Source organism: Gossypium hirsutum, chromosome D11 (genome assembly GCF_007990345.1).
Source record: "Gossypium hirsutum isolate 1008001.06 chromosome D11, Gossypium_hirsutum_v2.1, whole genome shotgun sequence".
Taxonomy (NCBI): Eukaryota; Viridiplantae; Streptophyta; class Magnoliopsida; order Malvales; family Malvaceae; genus Gossypium; species Gossypium hirsutum.
In genome coordinates, this window is record NC_053447.1 from 55,126,699 (window position 1) to 55,151,095 (window position 24,397).

The 24,397-nt window shown below is 33.4% G+C and overlaps 1 non-coding gene across 1 annotated transcript; it reads right to left on the reverse strand.

Annotated features, from left to right (window-relative positions):
* Positions 1-7,948: 7,948 nt before the first annotated feature.
* Positions 7,949-8,055, reverse strand: LOC121223840 (small nucleolar RNA R71). Its single transcript, XR_005921306.1, has one exon. It is a non-coding gene; the product is annotated as a small nucleolar RNA R71 (small nucleolar RNA).
* Between the last annotated feature and the right edge of the window lie 16,342 nt (positions 8,056-24,397).

Genomic DNA, 24,397 nt, shown 5'->3' on the forward strand with positions numbered 1-24,397 from the left:
TGTTCGAAGATTACTCTTGGATCTGGGCATTATCAGGTGAAGGTGAATGAGTCTAATGTGTTGAAAACTACTTTTAAGACTCGATATGGGCATTATGAGTTCTTAGTGATACCGTTTGGATTAACTAATGCCCTCGCTGCATTCATTGATTTGATGAATCGTGTGTTTCACTCGTATTTGGAACAATTTGTGGTTCTCTTTATAGATGATATTTTGGTGAATTCTTGTTCTGAGGAGGATCACGACGAACATTTGAGGGTTTTTTTTGTAGATTCTTCGAGATAAGCTGTTGTATGCGAAGTTAAGCAAGTGTGAATTTTAACGTAAGGATGTTGTATTTTTAGGACATGTTGTATTGGCAAAAGGGATTTGGGTGGATCTTAAGAAGATTAAGGCTATTTTAGAATGGATGCCGCTTAGGAGCATTGTTGAAGTTAGGAGTTTCTTAGGTTTAGCTGGTTAGTATCATATGTTCGTTGAGGGTCTTCTTTTATTATTGCATCCTTAAGGAAACTGCCTCAGAAAGATGTGGTGTTTGAATGGACTGGTGCTAGGCAGAAGAGTTTTGATAAGCTTAAGACAGTTTTGACTGAAGCACCAGTGTTGATTCAACTGGAACCTAGAAAAGATTTTGTGGTTCATAGTGAGGCTTCGTATTTGAGACTTGGTTGTGTATTGATGCAAGAGGGAAAAGTTGTCACTTATGCTTCGAGACAGTTGAAGACGCATGAGCGCAATTATCCTACTCATGATTTGGAGCTAGCTGTTGTGGGTTTTGCACTTAAGGTTTTGCACCATTACTTGTGTGGAGAGAAATGCGCACTTTACACGGATCATAAGAGTCTTAAGTACCTCCTCACCAAAAAGGAGCTGAATTTAAGGCAAAGGCGTTGGATTGAGCTGTTAAAGGATTATGATTCTGTGATAAAGTATTAACCTGGCAAGGCAAATGTAGTTGTTGATGCTTTGGGTAGAAAGTCGGTGGCAGAGTTCAAAGCTATGCTTACACGCTTAATTTTGGGTAGTGATGGTGGTTTGTTAGTTGAACTTCAAGTGAGGCTGAATTTGTCGCAACAAATTAAGGAGAAGCAGTCTATAGATGGGGAGTCAGTAAAGAGGATTTTATAGGTTGAGCAAGCTATTAAGGGAGATTTTGATGTTGATAGTGATGGTATCTTGAATTTTTGAGGTAGGTTGTGTGTGCCGTATGATGTAGATTTAAGGCAATCGGTTCTTATTGAGGCACTTAGTAACTCTTACGCTATGCATCTTGGTAGTGGGAAGATGTATCATGATATTAGAGAATCTTATTGGTGGCTTGGTTTAAAGTGTAATGGTATGGATTTTGTGACTTGATGTTTGGTTTGTTAAAAGGTGAAAGCTAAACATCAGTTTCATTCGGATTTGATGCAACTGATTACAATTCTTGAATGGAAGTGGGAAAAGAGCACTATGGATTTTGTTTAGGGTTTGCCTTTGACTCCGTCGATTAAAGATTTCGTATGTGTTATAGTTGATCGATTTTTGAAGAGTGTGTATTTCTTAGATGTGTGTACTAACTATTATTTGTAGAAGTTAGCTGAGTTGTATATTGCTGAGATTGTTTGTCTTCATGGAGTTCCAGTTTTGATTATTTCTGATAGGGATCTGTGTTTTACATCGAGGTTTTAGAATGGTTTGCAAGAGGTTTTGGGGTTGAAACTTAAATTCAGTACAACTTATCATTGCTAAACAGATGGTCAGTCCAAAAGGGTAATTCAAGTTTTGGAAGATATGCTACGAAGCTGTGTGATTGAGTTTAGTGGTGGTTGGGAGCGATATTTGTCGTTGGGAGAGTTTATTTACAGCAATAGTTTTGAAGCTAGTATTCATATGACACCGTTTGAAGCGTTGTCTGGTAGGAAGTGTAGAATTCCTATGTATTAGACAAAATTGGATGAAAAGTGAGTTGTTTGACCGGATTTAGTTCATGAAACTAAAGAGAAGGTAAAATTGATTTGTGATCATTTGAAAGTAGCGTCTAATAGGTAGAAATCTTATGTGGATTTGAAATGTTAAGATATGAAATTTCAAGTTGGCAATAAGGTATTCTTAAAGGTTTTCCCCATGAAGAAAGTTTTGAGATTTGTTAGGAACTGTAAATTGATTTCAAGGTATATTGGACCTTATGAAGTTGTTGAGAGGATCGGTCGGTAACTTACCGTCTCAAGTTGCCGCTAGAACTTGAGTGAATTCATGATGTTTTTCATGTGTCTCTGTTAATGAAGTATTGTTCAGATCCATCGTATGTAGTGCCAGTTGAGGAAATTGAAGTTCGAGATGATCTTTCTTATGAGGAAGAACCATTTGAAATTTTAGCACGTGAAGAGAAGGTTTCACGTAATAAGAGAGTTCTGTTGGCTAAATTTTTGTAGCGCAACCATAAGACTAAAGAAGCTAATTCGGAAGCTAAAGAGGCGATGAGGCAGCAATACCCTTATTTATTTATTTCAGGTAATTTCAAGGATGAAATTCTTTTTAGAGAGGGAGAATTGTAACATCCCAAAATAGGTCCTAGGAGTTTTAGGGGTATTTTAAGAATTTTAGCTCTAAAATGCTTGAAATTTCGTAGCATGGTAAACCGAAATTTTATTCGACTATGGCATCTTAGTGGCTAAATCAATTTTTTGAAATGTGCTTTTGAAACCATTAATTTTAGAAAAAGGATTGATTTATAACAGAGTCAAAACTGTGAGCATTTATGTTGCAGTTTAGCTAATTTTTAAAATTGAACCTATTGCTTCCCCCATCAACATGTTTTCACATCAGTTTTCTCCTTTCATTGTACTTGTCATCCCTTTGATTTTTCTAGCTCTCCCCACTCAATTTTCACTCCCAAACTGTGATTCTTTGATTTATACTATTATCTAAGTCATAAACATCCATAAAATCTCTTTAGAAATACCCAAAACTCCATTGCTTTCACCATTTTCAAGTTATTGGGTTTTTTGTTGAGTTTACGTCAAAAGTTCAATTTTCGTCAATCAAAGGTAATGTTTTGATTCCTTATGAGTTTTTCAAGGTATTTAGTCCTTAAAACTAAATGATTAGCCATCAAATTGCATGTTTCAAATAAAAGTCAAAAATTGGGTCGTTAATGGTGGATTTTGGGACTTTGAGTAAAAACGTGGTTTCAAAGTAATTTTTTAAATTATTTTTTATATAATTAGAGCTTTCTAAACTTACTTTGAAGTTTCATCAAAGAATTATTGAGTTTTAAATGGATTTTCGAAAAATAATCATGAACATGTCGAAAAAAAGTCAATACCATGAATTGAGTATTTTATTATAGTTTAAAGGTTGAAAATTAGACATAGGTGAATTATAAGATGAACGAAATTAGTTTTAGGTGAAAATATTGAGTATAGAGCAAGATGTTTGAATTTAAAGTTTATTATGTTAAAAGTTTTGGTTACATGAGAACTTAGCTTAGGCATGTGTTTTGGATGGTTTAAGTGAGTCCTTGGTTGCTATTTGATTGTGTTTATTGTATGATTATTACATGTGAAGCCTCAAACTCATTAGAGCCTGCTACGAGTTAAGGAAGAGTTAGTTGAGCTTTCAACTTTTCGACGAAAAAATAAAGTGGTGAGTGTTTAGGATCGCTACTTGTAGACACGAGTCATGTGTTATTTTGTAATTTAATACTAGTCTAAACCCCAACTCTAAATTTTGAGTCTAAGTTTTCTTGTATTTATATTTATTTTGTGGTTTTGTGCTTATATGATTATGAAATTGTGCATTGTGATGAGAAGCTCAAATATGTGATATGTGGATATGGTAGTTGTTGTGAAAAGTGCAAATGTATGCATGATATATATGTTTTATGATAATGATAGTGTTTTACAAAAGATACTAACATGTAGTGTTAATGCACGGATAATCGGTAAGTGATAGGTGATTGTTTTCGAATATTTTGGCCTGAGGAATGAGAACCAATATCCAAGTTGAGCTCGGTCTTCCACCATCTACACGTTTTCTGATGCCTACTCCTTCATGAAAGCTATAAAGGGATATATAATAAAACTATTTCAATTATTAACATCGAAGCTTTGAACCATATCGGAGCCACAACCATTAGATGAATTAAACCATAGTGCTATAATAAGAATGACGTTTCAACCGTACAGATAGCATAATACCTCAACATCAATAGTCCATTTCGAAACAAAAGAGAAAAACCAAATGTAGTTGTAACGCCCCAAAATTTCTATTTTTGTTCTCGCGAAGGTGTGACACAACTGTGTATTTGCTTCAGTGGTTAAGTGTTCTGGGTGTGTGAGAGGTCCTAAGTTCAAGCCAGGACTTGGGGAAATTTTGATATTTTTATGAATAAGCCCTATCTTTGGTCAATAGGCTTTTAAGTAAAAGTTGGCAATTAATTAATAGAATGGGCCTGCTGGTCTGCTGGATAAGTAGAGTGTTGGTTTGAAGGACGTCCTGTGTTCAATTCTCTATGATGACGTGGAGATAGTATTTTTGCTTTAATTTCGGCTAAGAGTTGTGTTTTAGTGGGTTAATATGGAGTGATTTTAGGAGATAATAGGGGAGAGGTTATCAAAAAATAATCTAATTATCTTTTTGTTGCAGAAAAAAAAGTAGAGTTTCGGTTTTCTCTCCAATTACCCAAATTTTTTCTGACATTTTCTTCTTCTTTTTTCCCTCATCTACCAATTTTTTCCCCTAGTTGCTGCCGAAATTTCCATTAATTTTTCCCTTTCCATTTCTTTCTTTATTTTCCAATTGATTTGGTTGTTCATCATTGGTTGCGTGGGTTCGGTAAGTAACGGTTTTATCTATTGTTAATCATTCTTGGTTAATCTCGAAAAGGGGGATTTCTTCTTGGTGTTTAGGAGTGAAACAAGGGGCTGGGGTTTTGAATTGACGTTGTGATTGTGCGAAGTCGTGGTTACTCAAGAGAGGTAAGGGTTTTGTTAGGTTTTTAGTCAAGTTCCTTCCAAAATTGGTTGAATAAAAACGAATTAAGTGATTAATCTTGAGATTTGTTGGTCAATTTTTAGGTTCTAGAGGCTTAGGAGTGCTTATGCATCAAAAACGATACCAGGTGTGTACCCGAAATGTAGAAAATGAGATTTGGCGAGAAAAACAAAAATTGCTTGCTGTTGAGAAATAAGAGAAATAAGAGAAAATGATGCGAAAAATTGTAGAGAAAGGAAATAAGGGTGTTATAAACTTGGAAATCAACATTCTGCACTAAAATAGTTTTGGACAACAGCAGTAGTCTAACTTTGAAAAATCATCAAAAATAGTGGAAATTGAGTTAGAGGATGAATAAAATATGAAATTAAATTTTTTTGAGTCTAGTTTTTCATGGAACAAACAGTGTAAGCAATGAAATTGTAAGTTATGAGTTATAATGAATTTTGTGAGACAAGGTTAGAATGGGTTTGGGTTCCCTTATTCTGAGTTTGAGAAAATTATAAAAAAAATTTAAAAAATAATTATGGGCTTAAATTTATCTATTTAAATCCTTAACAAGTCAATTTTCAAGAGAAACAAACAAAAAAATCATCTGAATTTCGTACTAAAAGATAAATAATTTTTAGTAAGGAAAGGTTGAAGTTGTTAAACAACAGAATTGGGATAGAGTTGAAGATTTTACTGTACTTATTTGATAAACTATAAAATATGAAAATTTTATGGTAGAAAACTATTTGAGTCTAGTTTCGAAAACATCAAGCGGATCTTAATTTGGAATTCTGTAGCTCAAGATAGAAATAATTTAGGGATAATGACTCAAGTAGACAACTTTGAATGAACATATAAGTAAATAGTGATAACATATATGAATATTTAGATAGCATGGGTGACATTAAAAATGGATCACACGGCCAAGGCCAATTTGGGCTGAGTGGGCCACACGAGCACACACGAGCGTGTAGGCTCATTTTTACTAGAATGTTTCTAAGGTTGCACGGGTCGCCCAAGTCGACTGTGAACCTATTGTAAAGTCGGTAAGCACTACTTAAACCTCTAAATGTGCGAAATTGACTGAATGATATCTGTACTGAGCATGTTAATATCTGAACCGAATATATGTACTGAAATTGCATAATAGCATATTGTAAACTGAAAAATATATAGGATTTTTCCTATATAATTCATCATCTTTTTACTTAAATTAATGAAATATGAGAAAATATGAAATTAGGACATGAAAATTATTAAAATGTGATTTTATGCTTTCTTATATAGTTTTCATGCATAAAATGACTTATTTTATATTAGTTTGAGCATATTATTTTTTTAAGCTATAAAGTGGGCCAATCATGATTAGATTAAATAATAAAATATAAAGTTATATTTAATAATTCATTTTAAATATTTCATTAATAAATTGAGTTTTAATTAACTAAGTAAATTAATTAATTGAAATGGTTAAAATTATATTATTTGGTCCTCTAAACTATGTACTATTTTTGGACAGTTCTAAGAGTTTTTTTCTAATTGTAAAACAGTCCAAATTGGGGACCAATTCAACCCAATTTTCAGCTGCACATGGCTGATCATAAATTAATTTTTGGTTTAATTACACAAGGTCCTTGAAGACTTAAAGAAATCAGAGATTTTCCCAAAGATTTGTTGGTGACTGAGTCTTAGTCCTGAGTTGTGGTGGCACTCAAATTGACCAAGAATCAAGCAGAATCAGCCACATTTCCTCAATTCATGGCAGACCATCCTTTCCAGAAGTTTCAAAAGATGGACACTCATATTTTTAGCAAACTAGCTCCCTTGCCTCACCTATAAAAAAGAGCTCATTTCTCACTTTTTTCAATCATCCCTCACTCATTCATCATTCTCTCCACTCTTAGCTATCTTTCCCCTCATGCCTATCATCATCCTTGCATAAGGATTGTTTAGCAAAACTAGCCTCTTAAAGAACCCTTGGTCGGCCACCTTGGAGAACCATCAGCAAAGGAGCAAAGTAAAGAAGTGAAGAACCTCTTCAGTCAGAGTCTTGGGTGACAGCCACTCTGAATTGGGTTTAATCTTTCTTTTCTTTAATTTAATCTAAAGGTGTTTGCTATGTGTTCTTTGTTCTTTTTTACAAGAATGTTAGCTTTATTTCATTTAAGCTAGGATGATTGCTTTGATCAAATAATATTTATTTGATTCATGCTTACAATGTTTGTGCCTCAATCGATCATGTTTTCAATTAAAATCAAGTCTATATTTCATTCATACGTGATTGGAATGCACTTGAATTAGCTGAGCGTTCCTGACCAGACGACGACTAATGGACACGTAATTGAAATGTGCATGCTCAATTTAAATCCTGACCCGATTAAATTGTAGGTTGTATAACAACTTTGACCAAGCTCTGTTATCTGCATAGTTTTTAGATTTGTGTGATTAAATTATTTCAAACCTGACACGTCCCTGTTACTTCACACAAATACTAAGAACCCTTAGTAAATAAGGATCGGTAAAATGCATATTTACTAAGTAAAGGATTCCCAAAGGACCCAATGTGGTTTCCAAACTTATGAAAGATCGATGCATCATTGCTGATGAGAGGGATCGATGCATCAGACAATATGCTGTGCCACTTCTTTATGAGTTAAACCCAGGAATTAGAAGGGCAGATATTGAGGCAACCCAGTTTGAATTGAAACCAATGATGTTTCAAATGCTACAAATGGTGAGCCAATTTAGTGTTATGCCCATAGAAAATCTACATCTCCACCTTCGATTGTTTATGGAGGTGAGTGATTCATTCAAGATAGCCGGTGTGACTGAAGACGCACTGAGGTTGAAGTTGTTTCTGTACTTGTTGCGAGATCAAGAACGAGCATGACTCAATTCATTACCACGAAGTTCCATATCTACATGGCAAGAATTAGTAGAGAGATTTTTGGTTAAGTATTTCCCACCTAGCTAAAACGCTAAGTTGAGGAACAAGATCACAACTTTCCAACAATTAGATGACGAGTCTTTGTATGAGGCTTGAGAGCGATTCAAGGAGTTACTTTGTAAGTGTCCTCATCATGGGATTCGTCACTGTATCCAGTTGGAGACATTCTATAATGGTCTCAATGCACATATGAGATTGATGGTATATGCTTTCGTGAATGGTGCAAATTTGTCTAATTTTTATAATGAGGCTTATGAGATCATCGAGAGGATCGCGAGTAATAACTATCAATGCCCAACAAATCGAACAACTTCAGGAAGACGCATAGCCGGAGTTCATGAAGTTGACTCCTTCACTTCGTTATCAGCTCTGGTATCGTCTATTTCCTCTATGTTAAAATAGCTAACCGCTAATAGTACTAATAATTTTGCAGCTCAACCATCAAGTCCGTTTGAAGTAGTTTCCTGTGTGTACTGTGGGGAAGGTCATTCTTTTGAGAATTGTCCATCAAATCTTGAGTCAGTGTACTATGTGGGGAACCAATATCAAAATAGGAGTGGACAAGGACCCCAGTCCAACTTTTACAATCCTTCATGGCATAATCATCTTAACTTTTCTTGGAGCAATCAAGGAAATGGACCAAACAACAACTTATTACAGCAAAGACCTAACCAATCTCAAGGGTTTAATCAGCAAGCTCCAAAACCACCTCAAGCTGAGGCATCAAACAGTTTGGAGAACTTGTTGAAAGCGTACACGGCGAAGAATGACGCTTTGATCAAAAGCCAAGCAACAACACTGATAATTTTTCTAAAAACCAAATGGGTCAGTTAGCTATGGAGCTACGTAATAGACCACAAGGAACCTTGCCGAGCGATACTGAGAATCCAAGAAATTTGGGTAAAGAACATATCAAGGTACTGGCATTACGAAGTGGTAAAATTCTAGAACCTCGATTGATTGATGTTGAAAATAAGCTCGTTGAGAAAAATCAACCAGCTGTTGAAGTTCCTACACCAAAGGAATCAGAATCTACAAAGTCTGACAAGGTAAACCTTGACTTAGTGAATTCAGATATTTTAAGATCTTCTTTGGATGCAGATTTACCTATTCAGAATAATTGTCCGGTTTAACCGAAAGTTCCATCACCTCCATATCCGCAAAGATTGCAGCAACACAAGCAGAAACATGAGGTGCAATTCAAGAAGTTTTTAGATGTTCTGAAGCAGTTACACATCAATATTCCGTTGGTGGAGGCTTTACAACAAATGTCAAATTATGTGAAGTTTATGAAGGATATACTATCCAAGAAGAAACAACTGGGTGAGTATGAAACTGTTGCCTTGACAAAGGAGTGCAATGCGTTCCTGCAGAACAAATTGCCAACGAAGTTGAAAGAACCAGGAAGCTTTATTATACCCTGTAACATTGGTGAATCTTACTGTGGTAAAACTTTGTGTGACTTAGGAGCGAGTATCAACTTGATGCCTAAGTCTATTTTCAAGATATTAGGGATATGTGAAGTAAGACCTACAATTGTGACGCTTCAGCTAGTGGATCAATCTTTAGCATATTCCGAAGGAAAGCTCGAGGATGTTTTGGTAAGAGTCGATAAATTTATTTTTCCTGCTGATTTTATTGTCTTAGATTTTGAAGCAGACAAGGAAGTGCCGATCATCCTTGGGAGAACTTTCTTAGCCACGGGAAGAATGTTAATTGATGTGCCGATAGGAATGACTCCTTATCGGTTAGTCTTTGGAAAGGCCTGTCATTTGCCATTAGAATTGGAGAATAAAGCTCACTGGGCTTTGAAGCAGTTAAATTCTAATCTTAAGCAAGTCGGTGAGAGAAGGATGTTACAACTGGATGAGTTGGAGGAGCTGAGGTTGCTTTCCTATGAGAATGCCAAAATATGCAAAGAAAAATCAAAGAGACGACATGATACTCATATACAACTTCGAGAGGTTAAAGAAGGTCAGAATGTGTTGTTGTTTAATTCAAGGCTGAAGTTATTTCGAGGGAATCTAAAATCCTGATGGAAAGAACCCTATACCATCTACCGAGTTTATCCTTATGGAGGCAAGTTTAAAGTTAATGGTCAACGTCTCAAACATTATTGGGATGGTGAAGTTGAGCGAGTTGAATCCTCGCTCAAATTAACAGACCCTTGATTTTTCATGAACTCGTCTTGTAAATAAATAAATAATTAGAATTTATTTTCTTAATTAAGTACATTTCATTAATTCTATCTAAGGAGATTGGAACTTAAGCGAGACCGCTATGACCCCTCCAACCTTTCCTGGGAATTAATTTAATGTAATTTGTTAAGAAGAAATTTTCTAATTAAGTTTTAAAATGTTTTTTTTTTCTAGTTTAATTTATTTTGATTAATTTTAAATTTTTATGTTAATAAAGGGGGTCAAATTTGACCCAAGTACTAATCAATTTCTCTTTGTTGAATAAGTCTGTAAACACAAGTTTGAATTTGAGGCCCAATATAGCAGAAAGGAAAATCCACACCTAGTGCCGCCACTTCCATTGTTTGCCGCCCAAGTAACCTTACTGTGGCTAAATTTTTACTACATGTTGCCCTAATTTTTCCATATATAAACCTTTTTTCATTCAACTATTTTCATATATCTCAAAGCAATTTGCTTAACCCTAAAAATCCCAAACCTCCTTCTTGTGCCGCTAGCCTCAAATCCGGAAGGAAACCCTTAGTCCTTTTCTTTTCTTTTTCTAAGATCACCTAGTTCCGCCGCAAGAGAATCATCGGAGCATCGACGTCACCGACGCACGTAGCCGTTATCACCACTGCACACCACCATTGCTATTGCACGTTGCCATCATCGCCGTAAATCCCTCGCCATCGTAAGGATTGCCGAAGCAAGTTCTACCCCCTTTTGTCTATTTTTATTCTGCCCCTATAAGTAGAAACTTTGCCGAATTATCGAGAAGAGATACCATGTCTCGTAAAAGAACCAGATCTTCAAAGACTACTCCTGAAAACCCGATTGTGATCGATGAAGAAGTGAAGCAGCGATTTGATTCAATTTTCAAACATCAACCTATGATGCCGAGAAAAGGTTTAAACCTGAAAAGCAATGATGTGATTGTTGTTCTGTGCCGATTAGAAAGATAATCAATGCTCTCAAGTGGGAACAATCTGTGATGCTCGTTCACTTCCCGATGATGAACTAGTTCAAGAATTCTATGCTAGTTTGACTATGAATGATGCTAATGAAGTCATCGTTCGAAAGAAAAAGGTACCTCTTAGTTCTAAGTCCATTAATGATTTGTTTAATTTACCTGATGTTGAAGAAGATGAGTACTACCCTATGATGAACAATATCAATTGGGATTTTCTTCAACAAGTGCTTGATATTGTGAAAAATCCAGGATCCCAATGGATTGTAAGAAAGTATGGGAGCCATTCTTGTCGAAGAGAATACTTAAAACCAGTAGCGAAGGTATGGTTTTATTTAGTTCGCTACAGTTTTATGCCTATCTCACATAGTTCCACCGTCTCGATGGAACGAATGCTTTTGTTATATGCAATTTTGACAAAAAAGTCCATTAATATTGGGAAAATTATCCTCAAGGAGATTCACGATTATGCTAAAAAGAAGGCAGGAAGTGCTTATTTCCCATCATTAATCACTTCACTTTGCTTAAGGGCCCATGTTAAAACACAAGCAAATCTGAAGGGGCAGTATGTCCAAGGGTGCATTACAAGTCAAGATCTTGAAAGGTTAGTAGAGAGAGTGCATGAGCTGAATTAAGGCGAGCAAGAGGAACCAATTGAGCCAGAAACTGAAGAGTCAACAAATAAAATTGAAACTGAAGCTGATTTAGTTACAGACACTAAAGAAGAAGAATTTGATAAGGAACCAAATAGTCATCAACCAACTGAAAGAGCTGAAAACCCTGAACCTAGCGTTGAGCTAGAAGAAGAACCAGTCAAGCTAAGTGTTGAACTAGAATTTACAACTCCAATGCTGACTCTTGCAAGTACTTCAAAGAAATCAGAGCTGTCAATTATGATGGACATGTGCAAGTTCATGCACAAACAACAGCAAACTTACTGGAAATATGCAAAAATTAGGGATGATTCAATTCGAAATAGTTTTAAGAATATCTCTAACACTTTTGTTCCTAAGTTTCCAGATGCTATCTTTGAGACATGGACAGAAGATACTGAAGATGCAAACTGACAAAGGGAATGAGTCAAAAAAATAAAATGGGGGATTCTTGTCTTGTTATTTATTTAATTGTTTTTAAGTCTTTAGGAATTTATTTCTTTAGTAATTAGGATTTAATTTCTGCAAAATAAAACATAACAAGCATGAATAAATACTTTTTTAGAAAGAACAAGACTAAGTGATATGGTAATGAGAATGAACATGTTTAGGATTGGGTTATAAGGAAAGACTTGGTATTTAAGTAGTCTTATTGACTCACCTTTCTTTCTTTACATCCCTACCTGGTGTTCAGTTTTCCTTCATTAGTTTGTTATTGCAATGAGGACATTGCTTCTTTTTAAAAGGGGTAAGGCAAATTGCTCAAATTTTTAAAATTTTCAAGTATGTTTCAAATCATTTCTTTCATAAGTATGTTTTAATAAATGAATGTTTAGAGAAATTCTTTTTAATAAGATAGCTTGTATGCAAGAATGAATGATGATTTTATCTGGGTGATTGTATGTTATCATGAATAGTGGAATGTTTTTATGTTTGCCATGAAAACTTAGTTTCTCTTGAGATTAGACATGCATGAAGGTTTATATCTTTATAATTGTCTTAGTAACTTTCTTGAGGCGAAATCCTAGGAGACATAAAAATCTAAAATGATATAGGCACCATTTTTCTTTGGATCGTTTGAGCCTTTTCAAGCCCACCTTATTATATTAGACACTTGAAACAATAATTTTGAGCTTAAAGGTCTGTTCATTGTAATAAACCTACATTACAAGCCGTATCTCTATCTTTTGAAGTTATCCTAATTTTATGCACCACCTTAACTAAATTTGTCTTGGTAAACAACATTTGAGGGAAATTTTCAGAAGATGTATACAGCTATGCTTAAAAAAAAGACAAAGTGAAGAAAGGTTTGCTCAATTTCCAAAAAGAAAATATATGAGTATGAGTTCAAAATAAGTTTGAGGGAGTGCCAAAGTTTCATTTGAAGAAAAAGGTTGAATTTCGAGAAATCCAAGACAAGTTAAAGGTTAAGATTTTGAAACTGAAATGTCTCATCTATTAAAATCTCTACCTTTAACTGAGCCCCATTACAACCTTATAAAAGACCTATTGATTTGATAATTATGTCACTTACATTAGTGGAGAGAAAGTATTAAGTTCAACATATGAGGATCATAAATAAGCCTTATGATTGTTTTGCTTGATTGATGAGAAATTGTGTTGAATGAAGAATATTATCTATGGCTGTGACATACATGAAAACTATGAGTCATGTTGGCATATCTTGAAACTTAGAATAAAATTTTCAAAATGTTTGTATATGAGTTACTTGTTAATAAATAAGATCTATGAGCATGAATTTATTGATGCATGATTATGAGACGAAGATTGATGCTACTTACACTCCTAGCAAAATTTGCCTTAGCAAGACCTTGTGCTGTGCATGAACATTACTCAGGACGAGCAATGATTTAAGTTTGGGGGTGTGTAAACTGAAAAATATATAAGATTTTTCCTATATAATTCATCACCTTATTACTTAAATTTGTTGTAAAAACCAAGTAATTGTTTAATAAATTAATGAAATATGCGAAAATATGAAATTAGGACATGAAAATTATTAAAATGTGATTTTATGCTTTATTATATAGTTTTCATGCATAAAATAACTTATTTTATATTAGTTTGAGCATATTATATTTTTAAGCTATAAAGTGGGCCATGCATGATTAGATTAAATAATAAAATATAAAGTTATATTTAATAATTCATTTTAGATATTACATTAATAAATTGGGTTTTAATTATTAAGTAAATTAATTAATTGAAGCGCTTAAAATTTCCTCTAAACTATCTACTATTTGTGGACAGGTCTAAGAGTTTTCTTCTAATTGTAAAATCGTTCAAATTGGGGACCAAGTCAACCCAATTTTCAGCTGCACAACGCTGATCATAAATTAATTTTTGGATTAATTACACAAGGTCCTTGAAAAGTTAAAGAAATCAGAGATTTTCCCGAAGATTTGTTGGTGATCGAGTCTTAGTCCTGAGTTGTGGTGGCACTCAAATTGACCAAGAATCAAGCAGAATCAGCCAAATTTCCTCAATTCATGGCCGACCATCCTTGGCAGAAGTTTCAAAAGATGGACACTCCTATTTTTAGCAAACTAGCTCCCTTACCTCACCTATAAATAAGAGCTCATTTCTCACTTTTTTCAATCATCCCTCACTCACTCATTCATCATTCTCTCCTCTCTTATCTTTCCCCCTCATGCCTATCATCATCCTTGCATAAGGATTTTTTAGCAAAACTAGCCTCTCAAAGAAACTTTGGTCGGCCACCTTGGAGAACCATCAGCAAAGGAGCAAAGCAAAGAAGCGAAGGACCTCTTCAGTCAAAGTCTTGGGTGACAGCTACTCTGAATTGGGTTTAATATTTCATTTCTTTAATTTAATCTAAAGATGTTTGCTATATGTTCTTTGTTCTTGTTTACAAGAATGTTAGCTTTATTTCATTTAAGCTAGGATGATTGCTTTGATTAAATAATATTTATTTGATTCATGCTTATAATGTTTGTGCCTCAATCGATCATGTTTTCAATTAAAATCAAGTCTATATTTCATTCATACGTGAGTGGAATGCACCTGAATTAGTTGAGCGTTCCTGACCAGATGATGACTAATGGACACATAATTGAAATGTGCATGCTCAATTTAGATCCTGACCCGATTAAATTGTAGGTTGCATAACAACTCTGACCAAGCTCTGTTATCTGCAGAGTTTTTAGATTTGTGTTATTAAATTGTTTCAAACCTGACACGTCCCTGTTACTTCACACGAATACTAAGAAACCTTTTGTAAATAAGGATCAGTAAAATGCGTATTTACTAAGTAAAGGATTCTGAAATGACCTAATGTGGTTTCCAAACTCATAAAAGATCGAGTTGCCATGAAATGTTTTTCCGAATGTTATTAAGCATGTTGATAATAAATTGAGTTTAATTAAAGTAATTATCCTAGTTTATTTATGTTATAATTGTTGCAAATTGTGTTTAATTTTACTAAAATCTATTTCATTCATATAGTTTGCATACTTAGGATAATTTGCATTAGGGATCATTGCATTTAGTTTAATATATTTTAATCACCACTTCTCAACTATATTTTGTTTTTATTTACCAAATTATTAATATAATTTTACAAATTAAATGACTTAGCACATGTACAATCCCTGTGGAGATGATAACTTGATACTTACTTATTACTTGATAACGATTGTGTGCAGTTGCACAAACCTACGTGTTACACATATCATCCATTCCTACGTGTTACACATATCATCCATTATATGTTGCATTGCATTGGGTTAGGGGTTGTTATTCGGAGGAAGTGTATTGAAAGGCTTTAAGCCTAATTTACTGGCAGCCTAGCTACAAGCTACTTTTTTGTGCCGCATTCGGTACTACTTGGAGTGTAGGGATGGGTGGGTTGATTATATCCTCACATGGAGTGTAGGGCTGGACGAAGATGGTGTGTAGAGGCTGGATGGGTAGGATTTTGCTATTGCATAACTGTTACTGCTACTGATACTGTGATAGGCTAAGGGCCTACTCCATTTTTGACACTGTACTGAGAAGGGCTAAGGCTCAAACTGTCACTGATACTGAAAAGGGCTTAGGCCCAAGACTGTTCAACTGTGCACTATGAATACTAATTGTTTGTTTGTTTCTGCGGGATTACACACTGAGTTTACGCAAACTCACCCTTTTTGTTTAATGTGCACAGGCAATCGCCAAACTTAGACGGATCAGTGCGACGGAGGACTCAACGGCGAGCACAGAAATTTTTCGACTTCATGGTTTTCAATTTACGTTTTATGATTTAATTATTATTGATTATTTGGGTTGTAATTTAAGGACCCTCTGGGAATTTGGTTTTAAATTTTGGGTTTTTATTTATTTATTTTACTTTATGGATTTATACATGCTGGTCATTGGAAATTCGGTTTTCAAAAAGATAAAGTAGTTTCTAAACGTATGATCACTTAGACTATTTTATTAAAGCTTCTACAACGAGGGATGTTTCAAAACAAATGTTTTAAATGAATAAAGGCAACTTCCTAAGTTCTAACAAAGGTTTACTAAATATAATAACATGGAATGTGTTTAACGTAACAACAAGGTTTCAAAAATAGTATCGTGTGACATTGCAAGATACGGCCATAACGTCTAGGCTGAGTTTGGGGTGTTACAGTTGTTCTAAAAATAACCAGTGCAGAAACACAACCTCTAAAAACCCTGAGATTTGTATCACCGTGCTCCCATGATCGAACAAGGAATCATAACCGTAATAGATATAATTATCTTCGGCCAATAAATATCCTTTACAGTGGAACCATGTTTGATAGATTAAACAATAAGAATGGTAAGAAAACCGAGATAATGAAATCCAAGATGTGAAGCTATACTGAATTTTTTAGAATGCATATTGAATGATAAAGAGCTCAATGATTCCTCAGAATAAATCCAGAAAAAGAACACCGTTCATATGCACTGGAATCAGTTCTGACAGAGAGAACAAATTTTCATATATATAAAGCAGAGCAACAACTAGTAGAAACAGAATAATAGCATCATATGAATTTTATTGTCAAATTTTCTATCAAACATAATGGAAGAGAATGCCAAAGAAAGATAGAGCAATGTCGATCATAAATCAACCAGCCTAACAATACTTCCATGTAACATTATGGGTAGCTAGCATTCTCTTATGATAATAATCACATCTGAAGATGAACTATTACATATACCTCTGAGAATAAATGAACATATAGAATACCCAGAAGAGATCATTGTATGATACTGACTAAAATTGTTGCATTCGAATATCTTTTCAATTTCAACACTATTCTATTGACTACTAAAGTCACCGATAATCCAAAATTATCTCGTTCACTAAAGAAATCAATTCAGAAGAAATTTCGGTTAATCTGTTCTTTAGATACCATACTTGACTAAGCCGATTACCTGTGAATGACTTCTTCTTTAACAGTGATGTTGCGTATCCCAAATGATCTTAAAAAAATCAAATATCTCTTTTAGAACCGTCTGTACTTACTAACCAATTCTCGACTTTGACCACATTATTTCTAATTCAATCACTAAATTCTTTAACGTCACTTTTTCCGACTTAATCAACATAATTCTTGTTAATTCCATTGTATAAGACTTTGAGGGTGAGGGGGTAGAGATCGTAAAGCTTCTAAATTAACTCTCATATGTACACATAACATAACATAACATAACATAACATTATAAACATTATAAACATTTATTCATGCCTTTATGAGTTTCTACTCATCCTTAGTAATTTTTTACTCATATACATGAATATCACTTCTAGCATTATCGGGATTAGCTCGGTTGGAAAGCATCTCTGTCTAAAATGGAACAAATCTCATTAGAGTCAAGAGACATCACACTATCACAGGTTATATAATGGAATGTATTTCTAGACTTCATACATGCTACGTTCTGTCTAAAAACTGACTAAACCGTAGCTCTGATACCAATAAATGTAACACCCTTAACCCATATTCGTCGCCAGAATAAGGTTATAGAGCATTACTGGGGTTTACATTTTAAAACTATTTAAAATTTTAATCATTTACTTCACAACATCAATCATAGAAAATTCCATCAATAACATACATATTGTCCCTTATACAAGCCCTCGAGGCCCTAAAAACACATTAGAAACAAATTAGGACTAAATCGAAAACATTTAGAATTTTTCAGGAAAAGATGAAAAATTTCAAACTACAAGGGTCACACGGCTGAGACACACGCTCGCATCTGATGTTGTGTGGACATTTGAAGTAGGGACATGTCCTAGCCTGTGCCTATGCCTGTGTAACTCTCTGACTTGTGTCACACAGCCAAGCCACACACCCGTGTGCCAGGCCGTGTACCCTTCGAAATGGCCTCACACGCCCGTGTGCTAGGCCGTGTGCTAGGCTGTGTAGCTTCTTGACTTGCAATCCTTAGTAAGCTACAGGGGACACACGACTGTATTACGCCGTGTGTCACACATGCCTGAGACACATGCCCATGTCTCTGGCTGTGTGGATGAAAAATAGGTCATTTCCAAGCCTTTTTTCTTCCCTAATCATGCACGCACCTACAACCAATTTTCCACATGTAATCAAGCATTCAAAATGCATCAAATAATGCATCAACAAGCTAAATCAATAAGGTATATATATTCACACAACCAATATGCCCAATGAGCACCTCAAATCATAACAATCATACATGTATAACTAAATGCTTAGTTTAGCCAAACTTACCATTTTGTACACATATCAAATCCACACTCATATATACCAAATTTATCATTTAACAATTATCACCATTAGCCATATATGTCAACTACATTCCATATACCAAAATAACCACATTTAACCAAGTCAAAGAACATACCATTACATACATTTTAAATACCATTTCAGCTTCCATCATTTAAGCATCATAAAGATTACAAAATCAACCACCATAAGGCCTCAAACCTATATCAACCTAACAACCATTTTAATAATTCAAAATGCCATAATTACAAGCCAAAACATAATGGCTATAATACCAACCAAATCACCAATACATGTGCACATTTAAACAATTTTCACTTAACTTGTTTTCATGCTAAAATATAACATAATTGATACATAACAACCATACCAATTTGGCCATTTAAAGATACATTAACACATATCAATAGTACCTTAAGTACTTCAATCCAAGGCAAAATTTCATGCCATAACCATCAAGCAAGATGACATATATACGAAACTCTTAAATTAAATATTAGACATGATCCACCTATACATGCCATTATAACCTTAACCAAGACATCGAAAAATACTGGTATAAATGTCGGATAATATGATAGATCTCTGACGAGCTTCCAACCCGATCAAGCTTCTGATAATCTGAAAAGTAAAGGAAAGACAACTATATAAGCAATGAAAGCTTAGTAAGCTCGTATAAAATTTAGTCATATCAATCCATTTCAAATATGAAATTTATACATATCAAGAATAATCCTATACCAATTCCACAAGATTCATGAATCCATATTCAACAACTCACAAAGTGAATAAATCCACAGCATCACATATACATATCATCCCTAGCATAATAGGATTTTATAAAACTTTAAACCCTTTCAGATTTTCTTATTTTCATTTGCATTTCATTACTTTCCATTGCATTTACTTTATTTAACTTAAATAACAACATTAGTTCAACTTATCATTCCCTTTTTCATCATTTAACAAATCAAGTATGAACTTTCTATTTCATTACCTTTCCACACCCATTCCTTATGCATAACACACAAGTCATAAGCATATCATCAACCATAGCCAGAAACTAGTGCATTTAAACATAGCTCTTTTGGAATTAACCACATGATAAACCATTTCATAAGAAATTACATAATTTAAACCTTACCACTCTTTCATGAACACAATCATATTTCCATTTGGAAACTTACCATTACAATGCATAACCTATAAATTAACATGGCATGATCGAACCAAAGCTTGGCTAAAGTCTAAGCATTCACACCAAACATGTTAGCATACATGATACAAATCATAAGCATATTAACATGGATAGCCATTTAATCTCAACATGTATCACTTGAATCTATTACTCATCTTAACTTACATAATTTCCATGTATCGCCATATATAGGATATTCATATAGTTTCATGTCTTAATTCATATCGTTTTCTTTACCATTTCATTTGCATAACACATAAGACATAAACATAGCATCACTTAAATCACACTTTTCATAATCATGAATGTTCTTACTTGAATCATCGATACATCATACCTTTCCATAATTATCGCAGTGAAATATATCGGAACCCTTACGGGTTCATCCCTTTTCATGCTTGTTTAATCACTTAGAATAATATTGGATATGCAGGAAAGCTCACACAAAGTGTGCTAAACATATAGTCGTAGCTCACACGAGCTGTAAAATGGGTCTGCTCACATAAGCTGTCGGTCGAAATGTATGCTACACGATGCTGCTCACACAAGCTATCGAGTATCTGCAACTAATGCTGGATCTCAACCATCGGTAGGACATTCAAGACCAGCACTCAAGACATGGTAACCTAGGCTGCTCACAGAAGCTGTTACTCGAAACGTAGTTACATGGTGCTGCCCACACAAGCTGTCAAGTAACTGCAACACATGCCAAAAACTCAGCCATCGGTAGGACGTTCAGGTTCAGCACTCAAAATATAGTAAACCTAAGGTTCAAACAAGACTTGATAGTCATCGTACATCGTTGAAGCTCTCGTTTCATTACAAGATAAATTGTATAATAACATATATATCTATTCATAGTACAGTTCATACAAACTTACCTCACTAAACTGCAGAAATACCAAAGTTTAGGGGCATTTTGATAGTTTTATTATTTTCCTCGATTTTCCACTTGATCTTGATCTAAGGTAATAATTTCATTCAATTTATTAATTTATACAGTAAAATAATATATTTTATGCAATTTATTCATTTTGACATTTTTACAAAATTACTCCTAAAATTTTCCTTTTATTCAATTTAGTCCTTGAGCCCAAAACATGCAAATTAACCATTTTTTTCTCAAAATTGAGCCTAGACGAATACTCATGGTATTCAAAAAAGCCCATTCATGCAAAAATTTCACATGAAATCCTTGTATTTTTACTATTTTAACAATTTAGTCCCTAATTAGAAAATTCATCAAAAATCACTTGATAAAATACTTTTCAATAACAACTAATATCTCAAATTCATCATTTAACACCTAAAATCACAAGTTTCATCAATGGAAACATTCAAAATCTTTAACAGTTTCAAAATTAAAGGTACGAGCTAGCTGGACCTAATTGCAACGATCTCAAAAACATAAAAATTAAAAGAAATGGATAATCTTTTCTCGTGGTGAATTCGATGATGAACAACCAAAATGAAGAAGAAAAGTTTATGTTTTCTGATTTTAACATTATTATATTATTTGGTTATTAAGAATAATGTATAAAACATATATAAAATTAAAGGAAATTAAAAATTAAACCGTCCACCATATGAAGAATGAGTAATTTACCCATTAAGGCCATCCAATTATGATTCTTTAATCAATTAACACCTTTAAACTAATAGTGATTGAATTTTTCAACTTTTACGATTTAGTCCTTTTTGTTTAATTAACTATCAAAACATTAAAAATTTTCAACGAAACTTTAATACCACCTTAATGATATTCTGTAAATATTTATAAAATAGGCCCGCTCGGTTTATAGAAACTAGGTCCCGATACCTTATTTTCTAAAACCACTTGACCTTAGGGTCATACCACTTGAACTTTATAAATAAATTATATAACATAAATTATCAAATTAAAAACATTTTTAAAATCACATTTGACTCGTAAATATTAAATAATAATATTTATGAACTTACTCGTCAGATTTGGTGGCCTCGAAACCACTATTTCTGACACCACTAAAAAACAAGCTGTTACATCTGTCATTTGGACAACAATATTTTTTCACCTTTGGATCTGAGCTTTCTAAATTCAAAAAGGTTCATCTCGAAAGTTTGAAGTGAACATATGGGTTCCTCAATCTGTAATTAATCGATGTCTTTAGCCTCCTCGATAGTTGTCACCTTGATTGCAAATCTCTTAGGTAGATATTAAAAAACTTTCCTCACCAACTTCGAGTTCAAATATTCATTTTCAAGATCAAAAGATTGATTGGACATATCACACATTCTTGCATAGAAGTCACTAATAGTTTCATTTCCCAATATTCTATAGGTCTCAAATTTGGTGGTCAAAATCTATAGTTTTAATTGTTTCATCGTGTTGGTTCCTTCATGAGAAGTCTCAAGGATTAACCAAGCTTCATTTCTAGTAGTGCATTTAGAAATCCTTTTAAACTTTTGATTACCAACAACACAAAAGATTTTATTAATAGTCTTTAAGTTCACATTTACAGGTCTCTCTTCTTATGTTGTCCAAGTAGTTTCAGCTTTGGGAGTTTTGACACTAAGAACATCAACAGTAGGGGGCTCCCAACCATTGAAAATTGATCTCTATGACTTTTCATCAACAGAATTTATGAAAGCTTTCATTATTGCGTTCCAATAAGCATAATTTGTTCCATCCAACACAGGAGTTGAAATAATGAAAAATTTACCATTTCAAGCGAGTATTGACACTAGGAACCCCACTAGCTATGTTAAGTTGGAGGATTTGGTACCAATTGTTGACCTAAACTATATGATAATCGCAAAAAAATAGAGTATGAGCAGAAGTGACTGCGAAAGTGGACACTTTTTCGAGTACTATGAAAAACAAAATAAAAAACCAAGGACAATGAATTAATTATGCAGTTCAATTTTCCTACATCTTTTGGAGCCTAGCTTAGTGAGATGAATCAATTATCTTTCAATCAATACAACCACTAGTCCTAGTTCCAACACACCACAGTGAAGAATCCTCACTATTGTACTTCGAATACTAGATCTTTCATCAGTACATTCTCCCCTTAAGACCTTAGTTTGTAAAACCAACAACAAAAGATTTTACAGTCTCTCACAACAACAAAATTCCTCTATGAATTGATAAGTGCTCTTTTCACATAATACTAACTTACACAAGCCTCTAATATATAAGAGTTAATGGCTTGGTTAGATAAGATAAATGACAATCAAGATCCCACTAAAATAGCCTCATAAAAAGGCTTTACAAATATCCTAATAGAATGTAGAATAAATAAAAGATATTTAAGATAAGTCTTCTAACCAGCCCTGATTCAATTTCCATATTTCACGATATTCAATTGCTTGATTCGATCTAATTGAATCTTCAAAGATTTGTTACTCCATAAGATGTATCTTCAAATATGGGCCAAAACAGTCCACAAAATTATTTAGGGTCTATTTAGACAACAATAAGTAATTGAATAGTAATTTCACTCTCTTATAATTACAAAGAATTTTAATTCCCTAGATGTGTTTGGTTGATAGAGAGTAATTACATTATTATTCCTTATGTCATGTTTGGTAGTACAAATTGTAATTACATAGTTCCATAATTTATATTTTAAAAAATATGATTTACTATAAAAATTATTAGCACGATAAATTTTTTTCTAAACAAGTAACAAAAATGAAAATAAAATCATCATATGTATTATGCTAGTCTAAAAAAGTATTTAGTAATATGGTAACTAATAAAATAATAAGAAAAAATAAACATCATATGTAATTTAATCTAATTGTTCTAGTGTTCCATATTTGTTAGGTTATTGCCTCTTTAATATCTAACATAAGCTCCTTTTTCCTGAAATGTTGGTCCTTGACCGAGTTCATCATCATTTGAATCTTAACATGTATTATTAAGATTATCAAGATCTCTTTCTTTCATGTACTCTTCGAAGTATGAATCATCCCAAATCCACCTATGGTTAAGTTATGAAGTATGCAACATGCTAGTACGATCCTAACTTGTTTTTTTATGCTATACTAAGGTGATGTTGTGAATATATAAAATATTTTTTAAAACAACAAATATCTTGTCAACCACATAATATTTCAGTTCACGATGCAAATAGTTGTAGCTTGAATCAAAATAACTTATATAAGCTTAATTTGGAGAAAGAATTATGCTAGGTTAAAGAATTATGCTAGGTTAAAGAATTATGCTAGGTTATAACTTATGTAAATTAAGTAAAAGATAATATATAATTTATAATATAAAACTTCTATAGAAAAATATTTGTCCAATAAATTTCATAAAAATTCTTATAAATAATATATTTTTTCATAATTTTAGAAAGTTATTTTTTACAAATAAATTATGACAAAAAACTATAACACGTCTATTTCTTTTACAAATAAGCGTATTATTTTTATAATATCTAGCATGACACATAAATAAATGATATCTATACTTTTTGGCCATAACTTTTTATAAATGTTAAAAATATAATGTCGGTAATGACAATATATAGCAAAGAAAATAGAAATAGAAAAATAAAGAACACACAGATTTTACGTGAAAACCCTTTCGGGGAAAAATCACGGGCAGAAGAGAAGAAAATTCACTATGTCGAATTCGAATTAATTACAAGAGGAGTAGACTATGCCTATTTATAGGCTTGTAAACCTTATTCTAATAGGAGTGAAACTCCTTATTCTAATAATATCA